The 9,665-nt window shown below is 53.2% G+C and overlaps 1 long non-coding RNA gene across 1 annotated transcript; it reads left to right on the plus strand.

Moving 5' to 3' along the window:
• Positions 1-7: 7 nt before the first annotated feature.
• On the plus strand, positions 8-7,345 carry LOC115936964 (uncharacterized). The gene is made up of 2 exons (XR_014142606.1): positions 8-349; positions 4,986-7,345. It is a non-coding gene; the product is annotated as an uncharacterized LOC115936964 (long non-coding RNA).
• Positions 7,346-9,665: the final 2,320 nt, after the last annotated feature.

Below are 9,665 nucleotides of genomic sequence, written 5' to 3' on the forward strand. Positions count from 1 at the left end.
AAGAAGAGCCCAGGGTGGTGTCAGGAGCCAAGGTCACTCTCTCTACTTGATGAGTCACTGGATGAGCTGTCAGGAGCCAGGAGGAGGAGGTGGGAAGACTGCAGGGCAGTTGGGAGACATGACACCAGCTGTGAGAACTTGACCGGTCCATCTCTCTGTGCCTGTTTCCTTTTCTGCATGATGGAGGTAGTAATGTCTGCCTTGCAGGGTTGGAGGAAGGAGCCCATGAGATCACGTGCTGTGCAGTGTGGTGCAGAAACTGCTTGCTGTCTTGCAAAGTGCTGGGCACTGGGTTCAGCAGCTTGCAGCCTTGAACGCTTCTAATTCCGACAGTAACCCAGTGATGCAGGTACTTTCGTTCCCATCTCCTGTTTACAGATGAGAGCCAGGAATTGGACCCAGGACCCTGGCCCTAGATCTTATTCCACACTGCCCTTCCCCGTGGTAATCTTTGCCCTGCCTTGCTCTGTGACCTTGGGCCAGTCTCTTCCTTGCAGTGACCCCAGCTCCATGGCAGGGGGTTGGGCCAGATGAGCCCTTTAATCCTTCAAGCTCTGGCACTTGGTGCTTCAGGAAGGGAACTTCCAAGTGGGAGAGAGGGTGAGGTGGGGCAAGAACCAGGAGAGGACAAACTTTTCCAGCATCCCCGCTCCAATCCTGTCGCCTCCTCAGTGGGTAGGCTGGCAGGCTCCCCTTTGCCCTACAAGCTGTGGGGCCAAGGGAGCAGGTGATGCTCAGCCCTAGCCTGAAATACTCACTGGGCACTGAGGGTCACTGAGGTCTAAGTGCCAGGACTGTCCACTAATAGGCAGGGCCGATCTGCCTTGGCTAGCTAACCCCAGAGGTCAGTAGGGCTGCCTGAGTCATAGCCCTTGGTCTCCACCCACCCCCCACCTCCTCACTCAGCGTCAGTTTATCTGGGGGCCAGGCCTGGTCTGGACCCAGGGATGTGGCTATTTCTAGATGCCCTCCCTGTCTCCTTGGCCTGGGCCTCCAGCCAGCTCAGGACATGCACACACATACATTCTCTCTCTTCCTCTTTCTCTCATTGAACTTGACTGCCACTGGCTTGGTGTCTGGACCCATGGTGGGTACTGACACCCAGCAGATGGCCCAAACTTGGTTCCCACCCTTATAGAGAGAGGGGAGAGGTGGACGTGTTTACAGATGATGACAGTACAGAAAGGCTGTCATTGTCCCACATGCAGATGGCACATGGACCGAGGAAGGCCAGAGGAGGGAGCCACCCACTCAGCCAGGATAGTCAGGAAAGACTTCACATAAGAGGTACCCTTTGGACTGGGTCTTGAAGGATACATAGAGTCTGCCAGGTGTGGGCTGAGAAATTGGGAAGGCAGAGGAAGAGACAGTTCAGGAAGGATGAGATTTTCCTGGTGATTGATCTGGGATGAGAGCAGAGGATAAAAATGGCAAGTGATAAGATGGGAAGATAGTTTCGGGCCAGACAGGAAGAGGCCTTGCCCACCGTCAAGGAGGCTGGCCTTTCTTCCAAAGGCCCTGGGGAGTCACTGAGGGCTTAGGCAGGGGAGCCTGAGGATCTGACTGGGATGATACTAAGAGTTCTCTGGCTGTTGTTTGGGGGCTGGACTGGACACTGGTCAATTAGGAGGCTGTGGCAGCCATCCCAGGCTCTCACCCACACCAGCAGCCAGCAGGCGGGGGGAGGAGGGTGGACACATCTCTCCTAATTAAAGGCATGACCTGGAAGCTGCACACATCTCTTCTCTCGGCCAGAAATTAGGCACAGGGCCACCTCTAGCTGCAAGGGAGATGGGGAATCATGGTCATTATTCCGGCCTGCCTGCAAGTCTGGAAAATGGGGAGGACAGCATTCAGGGGCTGGGAGGTCCCTGACATGGTGGTTAAAAGTATCTCTCTGAAATCAGGTTTCCTGAGCTGAAGTCCCACCTTACCACTTACCAGCTTCGTGGGCAGATTATGTACCCTCTCCGTGCCTCCGTCACCTGGTTGAGGTACAGTGAGCTAACGTGCCAAGTCTTAGAGTAAGTAGAGCCTGGTACCCAGTGAGGTCCGGAGCTGTCTTTAGGTTCTGAGAAAAGGGGATGTTCTGGGGACAAATTCTGCCCGAGTCCCCTGGTAGAGCCAAGGTGCCCATATGGGGGCTGATGTATGGCTGGGGCAGCTGGGACTATCCAGCCGCCAACCCTGACATCAGTGGTTTAGCTGAGGCAGAGGATGCTGGGAGCAGGACAGGGGGGTCCCGGGAAGAGAAAAGTTGATTTCAGGAGGGAATTCACGAACAGGTGGCCCAAGGAGATATACCCCTTGGACTCAGGAGTTTCAGAGGAAGCCCAACCCAGAGCTCCTCACAGGACAACAGATCCCCCCAGAACCAGGAGGCGGTGGTTAGCTTTGAGTCAAGGGCACTTGAAGCAGGGCTCAGACTCATAGCTGCTCTGTGGCCCTGGGCCTCCAGCCACCATCCCCCGACTCTGGGCCAGGGTCTTCCCACCCAGAAGCGGGAGATCACTTATCCCTGCTTCCTGCCATGTGGCTGTGAAGATTAGACATTAGTCCTGGCTCTGAAATTGGGCTGCACCTGCAGGGCTAAATGCCCAGGAGGGATGGGTCGTAGAAGGTGACCATGTGACCCCTCCCAGGAAGGGGGAGCATGGCAGCTCTGTCGTGCTGAGCCACTTGACTGTCCTACCTTCTTCCTCATTTGGCCTTTGTTCCTCTTCCCAGGTTACTACAGGCTGTAGAACAGGGTGGGACCAGAGAGCTAATGTGGCAGGGGAAGGCAAAGAGCCCAGAGGGCTGGGGGGTAGATAGAGCAACTTTAGGGGAAAGGCAGAGTGATAAGATTGAGGGAAGATGAGGAGCTTAAAGTGAGGGGTGAGGTGTCTAGAGCTGGTTTTGGAAGGACCCATTCTCATTCTCCCCATAGTGAGGCCCAGAGGAGGAGCTTGCTGAGGACAGACTCTGTGCCTGAGGCATTTCTCTGTCCCCCACAGGGCAGCACCTAGCCCCGCTCCGAAAACCCCAGACTGAGCCCCCAGCCCCAGGCCTACATGAAGCAACACGCCCCCAGGCCCTGCTTAGGGGAAGATCTGAAAGGCAACCTTGGGGGGAGGAGAAGCAGCTGGGCCCCAGGCAAGGCTCCCTCATCTCACTGCCTTGCTCTGTGACCTGGGACAAATCACTTGCCCTCTGAGTAATGGGGGGGCGGGGAATGGGCAGGCAAGTGAGCTACTTTTACACCAGAAAGTCCTGTCTTCAAGCAAACTTTTAGAGGAAGTCCAGGAGATAAAAGGAATGAGAGGGAGCTGTTGTACGGGTGGGAGCTGAGAGGGGGCCTCGCGCCTGCTTGTGTGGACCTGGGGGCCAGCAGGGCCAGTGTGAAGAGTGCCAGGCGGATCTCTGGGCCTCAGTGGACCCGGCTGCCCCACCCCTGCCTGATCTTGCTGCAGCCTGGGGGCGGGGGTGCAGGAGGGTTGGGGATAGGGTGGGGACGGGGGTCCAGCAACTGTGGCAAACAGCAGGCAGAGCCCCACCCCAGGTTGCTCTTCTATCCCGGGGAGCTGGCATCACCCACGAACACACTTTGGGTCCCTGGGCTGGAGGGGGGGGGGCGCCCAGAGAGAGCCCTCAGGTGCCAGAGCCTCTGGATGCTTGGTAGGCTTTCAAGTGCTGAGGAGAGGAGAAAGGAGGGGGAACCACGAGATTTGGGGTCAGAAAGCTCCTGGTGCCACCTGGTTAAGTGATCTGGAGCAGCCACCGTACCTATCCGGGTCTCAGTTTCCCCATCTGAACAATGAGGGATGAGTGCGATGATGTGGGTGTCCTCGGACACCCACATCTCATTTGTGGCCGGACAGAAGATGGGGGCGGGTGGAGGCTGGGCTGTGGGTGCTGAGCTTCCCAAGAGAGACGGAGAGCTGCCTGTAGTTCAGAGGCGTGGAGGGGGTCAGGAGTGGGGTCAGGGTTGGCAGGAAGACAGTCTGAGCTTGGGCTCTGCCGCTAAGTTGGTGTGTGTTGTCCCCTCTCAGGGCGACACTATCTCCATCGGTCTAAGGGGACCAGATACTCCAGATCCAGGAGTCACTGACTGTCTGGAGTCAGAGACTGGGGCAGGGGTCTGGAACTGCCCCTGGGCCAGGGTCCCATTGTGCAGAGCCAGAAGTGGCCGTCACAGGCAGGGTGGATACTGAGGGTCAGGTAGGATGCAAGTGTGGAGGGGAACTTCGGGGTTACAACTTCTTTGGTTTACAAATGGGGAAACTGAGGCCTAAGAAGGGCAACCAGTTGTCCAAAGTCCCAGAATGGGTTGGGGCAGAGCCAGGACCAGAAGCAGGACTCGTGACTACCCATTTCAGCTTCTCTTCACAGGAAGCCCTGATCAGGAGGTGCAGGGAATAGCTTCGTCTGGGCAGTGGGGAGACTGACACCTCCCTGACCCTGGGGGTGGGAGAGGGCAGAAATGACATGATGACACCTGCTGAAGATTGTGGTGCGCAGCGTGAACCCCGCCAGACGGGCTCACCTTCCTCTCCTCTCCCTGCCCTCTCCCCAGGGCTGGTGATTTTGTTATTCTTCCCATCTTCCCACAGGGGCAGGGCTAGAGGTGTGGGGCATTAGGATTTTGCAGAGACAGTGGGGTCGTGAGGTTACGCTGGGGGATGCAGGGAGGAACTGAGGCCAGAGGCTTTCCCCTGTGTCTTGGGTGGGGGTGGGGTAGGTTATTCCCACAGAGAACAGCATTCTGCCTGCTGGCTTGGGAGTGGATGACAGAGAGGGAGTGCTGGCCCGTCTGGCCACTCTGCATACCGGTCTGCAGGGGTGCCGCTGAGAGTGGAATGCTAGTAATAACCATATAATAATAATAATACTTAAGATATGAACATTTAGCACGTGCTAGGTGCTGTTCTAACACTATAAATACAAACGCATTCAATCCTCACAGGCATATGTGGTAGATGCAGTGATTTATCTCCGTTCGACAGGTGAGGAAATGGAGGCACAGAAAAGTTGTCACTTGTCTGACATCTCAGCTAGTAAGGAAGCCGGGATTCGAACCCAGGCCAACAGCTCCAGAGAGCTGCTGTGGTTCTGTACCACGGCGACCCGGTGGTTCTCTGGCCCACCCCTGGGAGCGCAGGACCTCTTGCGAAATGAAGGAAAAGTGCCTATGATGCAGCATCACCTTGACCGGGACCATGGGCAGCCCTGGGAGCCGCAGGATGGTCACCAGACTGCAGAAACGGGGATGAGTGTCTTCTATTACATCTCAGTATTTAGAAGATGTCTGAGGGCAAGACATACACCTGTGTCACCTCTTTACAGACAGAAGTGTCAATTTATTTTAGAAAGAGGAAGGGTGGGGAGAGGGAGAGAGAGAGAGAACCTAAAGCAGACCCCATGCTGAGCCTGGAGCCTCGGCTGGGGGGCTGGATCCCAGGACCCTGAGATCATGACCTGAGCTGAAACCAAGAGTGGGAGGTTTAACCGACTGAGCCACCCCAATGATGTAAATAAGGCATTTTTCAGTGACAACAGTGTAGGTGGTGGGATAGTGGACAGTGCACGTGGTGGCCTGTTATCCAGAAGACTTTCTCACTGACGGGAATGAAGAGAAATCCGCCCAGCCGGGGAGTCCTGGACATCCGCCTGGCCTCACGTGTGACCTCCTTTGAGACCCGAGCTGCAGAGCGCCTGCCCAGTTCACGCCCCACCCGCCTCCTCCCCAGAGCTGCCCCTCCCCAGTCGGTGGCACTGCCCACTGAGGCCAGGCTGCCTCCTGTGACCCCGCCACGCCCATGGCCACGACGGATTGGTCCAGGAGTGCCTACCTGATCCAAGCGGGCCAATCAGGTCCGTCGGGGATTATGGATCGGCACAACTGGCTGGGGCCGTCCCTGACCCAAGAACAGGTAAACTTGTTGACTGTGAAGCAAATGCCTTTACCCTCACTGCTGTTTGCACAAGAGAAAAGAAGCAGGAAGCTGTGTACAGGCAAGGGAGGGGTGAAGCAGTGATGAGGGTTTACAGAGGCGCACTCTCCACTCTGCATCCCCTACACGGACACTGCAGGTAATTCCTGCTTTGTTTCAGTGAGCCTGAAAAATGGTTGTTACATGTAGTCAAATGGTCTTATTTAAGGCACTTAAGTTGGAAAAGGTAAGAAAACAAAGTACCACAAAGCCCCTGAATGTGTTGGTTTTATTGTCATGGTTGAAAATGGCGGACCCCCAAGTCCCAGAACTACCTGTGTCGGGGGCAGTGTCCATAATGGAAGCATGAGATCGTCTGTCTCTTCGTCCTGAAATTACTTCCCAGAGTATCTACCACATTTCTTCCCCAATAGGAAATCTGCTTTAAGAAGGACTTTATTAGGGGCGCCTGGGTGGCTCAGTTGGTTAAGTGACTGCCTTCGGCTCAGGTCATGATCCTGGAGTCCCAGGATCAAGTCCCGCATCGGGCTCCCTGCTCGGCCGGGAGTCTGCTTCTCCCTCTGACCCTCCCCCCTCTCATGTACTCGCTCTCTCTCATTCTCTCTCTCAAATGAATAAATAAAATCTTTAAAAAAAAAAAAAAAAAAGAAGGACTTTATTAAATTTGGATTTGGATTTGTTCAGTGGTGTGCTGGCAAATGTTTGACAACGGGTTCTTCAGAAATCCAAAGGCATGCGTTATATATGTATGCACGTTTACTATAAATTTCACTGATACAAAGGATGTGTAGCACACAATTTACAAATTACAACACGCTGCATGAACTCTTGACTATAAATTCCATATAGTCAATTGATTTCACAGAATGCTTTTAATTGTTGCCAAAGTCTTGTATCTCTAGTCTGTCTATGGTTGAAACTCAATCAAAATTTGCAGTGGGGTTGCATTTCAGTCTACTAACTATTCCCAATAAATTATTGTTATTAAATCTGATACATGAGCTACTGTGAGTTACACTATCTCTTACTTTGCTATGAATGTGTTCATTGAACTGAAACCTCTTTGAGCATCAGCCCTTCAGTGTCTTCTGTGCTATTAACATTTTGTGCATCAGTTTCTTTCGTCTAGAAAGTCAAAACAGCAAATCAAGCCCTGATGTGCAGCATTTACCAATTCCCCGGTGGCAAATATTCCTGCCTTGGCCAATTTCAAGTTACCAATGTGATATCACCGAACACAGAGCTGGGAAGAGATGTGCAGAAGCACACCGTTAGGTCAAGCTTCCCTTAGACAGATACCACGGATATGGACAACCTCAAGAGACTAGATAATGGTAAAATGTTGTAAAATCATGAGGAAGTGAAGAGTTTTGAGTATTATCTTTATTTTAATAAAATGTATTTGATGTAAATGTAGGTAATTTAAATTTTAACGATGACTGTCCAACAACCGGTTCGAAAAATTCCTGAACCCCCAGCAACTGGCCCTTGTGAGCTGGTAAGACGGCTCTGGCGCCTTGCGGACACGTCTCCACCCAAAGGCATCCCATGGGACGCTGTCAACAAGAGAGACCCCACGGCTGGAAGGACCATGGTGAAGCCATTTTCCCTGGGAAAGTCTGAGCTGATTGTGTCTTGGAGCAGAAGAAGAAACTTGGAGGGAAGAGATTAAGGGCAAATTTCAAGGCAGGACACACCATCCACATGGCCGGTCCATTATGGCCATTTTCATTCCTCCACACTGAAATGTGAGATTATTGTTTTTTATTTATTATTCATTTCTTTATTTTCTTAAAGATTTTATTTGTTGGAGAGAGAGAGGGAGCACAAGCAAGGGGAGCGGCATGCAGAGGGAGGAGCAGGCTCCCCGCTGAGCAGGGAGCCCGATGCAGGACTCGATCCCAGGACCCTAGGATCATGACCTAAGCCGAAGGCAGATGTTTAACCCACTGAGCCACCCAGACGTCCTGATTGTTATTTTTTATTAGTAAGTGCTCAGTGGATATCTCTGACCTTGGTCTCAGCCCATCTCCGCACCCCACCCTGTGTCTCAAACTCACCCCACTCATCATGATCGATAGTTGCCTGTTCTCACCCCAGACACCCAGAGGAGCAGCCCTGCTTGTTGGTTAGGTTTTTCCATCCCCATCACAACTTGCTGGCCCTCTTCCCCAGGGAAAGCCTGAGCTAAGCCCTAAGATCGGTATCTTTGCACCAGACCACATGGTAGGAGGGATTGTTTAATTTTAAAAGAATGCAGTGATGGGATGCCTGGGTGGCTCAATCGGTTAAGCATCTGCCTTCAGCTCAGGTCATGATCTTGGGGTTCTGGGATCGAGTCCCGTGTCAGGATCCTTGCTCAGTGGGGAGCCTGCTTCTCCCTCTCCCTCTGCCCCTCCCCCTGCTTGTGTGTTTGCTCTCTCTCTCTCTCTCTCTGAAAAATAAATAAATAAAATCTTAAAAAAATAAGAAAAGAACGCAGTGCTTCTTATACTCCTCTCCATTCTTCAAAACCCTACTCACGTCACCCCTCTTCTGCCATCTCACCTTCCAACAGTGCTATGGCCAGGACTTGTCCATATTCCTCTCATTACCTATTCAGATAAGAAGGTGAATATTTGCTTACTAATCAGCACCCTTGACTAGGCTGTACATTTTTCCTCAAGGGCAAGGACTGTGTCGATGTTGTATGTTACTGAGTGGACAGTGTCTAATGCAGGGCCTGGCACTGAGCATTTTCTCAATAAATATGTCAAATTTAAAAACCTAAATATATATTGCTCAATGCCATGTGAACTCCTATTTGCCCAGGGAGATGATTTGGACTCAGTCCTTCCCTCAAGGAAGCTCCCCTTGGGGCCCCTTGCACCTCCTCTTCATCTCCCTAAATACGTATTTCCCACTTGGATCCCCGAATGTCAGAGCCAGAGAGGTCCTGAGGCCATTTGGTCCCATCAGCTTGTAAGGTCCAGAGAAGGGCAGGGAGTTGCCTAAGCTCACAAAGCTCATTCATAGGCTGGAAACCAAACCTTATGTCTCCCAGATCAGGATTCCCTTCTTAGAGACAGGGAAATAGGCCTAGAGAGAGGAAGGTGAGCACGAACTCACACAGCAAGTGAAGGGCAGAACCAGGGTCCGAGAATTCTCCTGGCCCACCCAGATCTCCTCGGGATCATCCTCCTCCTCTTGGGACCTGGAAATGAAACTTGAGGGTGTCCCCTCCATGCACTCTGGGTGAAGAGAGGCGATTCTGGGGGGTCCTGGTTTTAGAGCTGACAGGTGCATGCACCAGTTTGTCCACCAGGGGGCACTACAGAGTGGTCTTCTCACTGAGCCTGGAGCCCTGGTTCACCTGTACTGGGGCCGGGCGGCCAGACCGAGGTCCTGCGAGGTGAGGGACTTGCCAAGGTCATCCTGAGAGCCAGAGACAGAACTGGCACTTAACCGGGCCTCCTGACACCAGTCAGATGGATGGCCGAATGTGGCCTGGGGGTGGGTCTTCAGCCCTCTGAAGGCCCTCCTGGGCCAGGCTGGGCTGAGGCACACCCCTGGCTGGCATGGCATGGCACTTCTCCCTGGCACGATGACCAGTGCTGAGCCACACCCTGCCTCGTCCCTGCTGTGTGCAGTGATGTCTCCCACCCCTATCAGCCCAGGTCTGTGGTTTAGGGGACACGGGCACTCTCCATGTGCCTGCTTTGTCTGCAGGGAGGAGAGGGTGGGCCTAGGGTT

The sequence above is a fragment of the Leptonychotes weddellii genome, unplaced genomic scaffold (assembly GCF_054177405.1).
Source record: "Leptonychotes weddellii isolate Sample4059 unplaced genomic scaffold, ASM5417740v2 HiC_scaffold_7120, whole genome shotgun sequence".
In the NCBI taxonomy this organism is placed as follows: domain Eukaryota; kingdom Metazoa; phylum Chordata; class Mammalia; order Carnivora; family Phocidae; genus Leptonychotes; species Leptonychotes weddellii.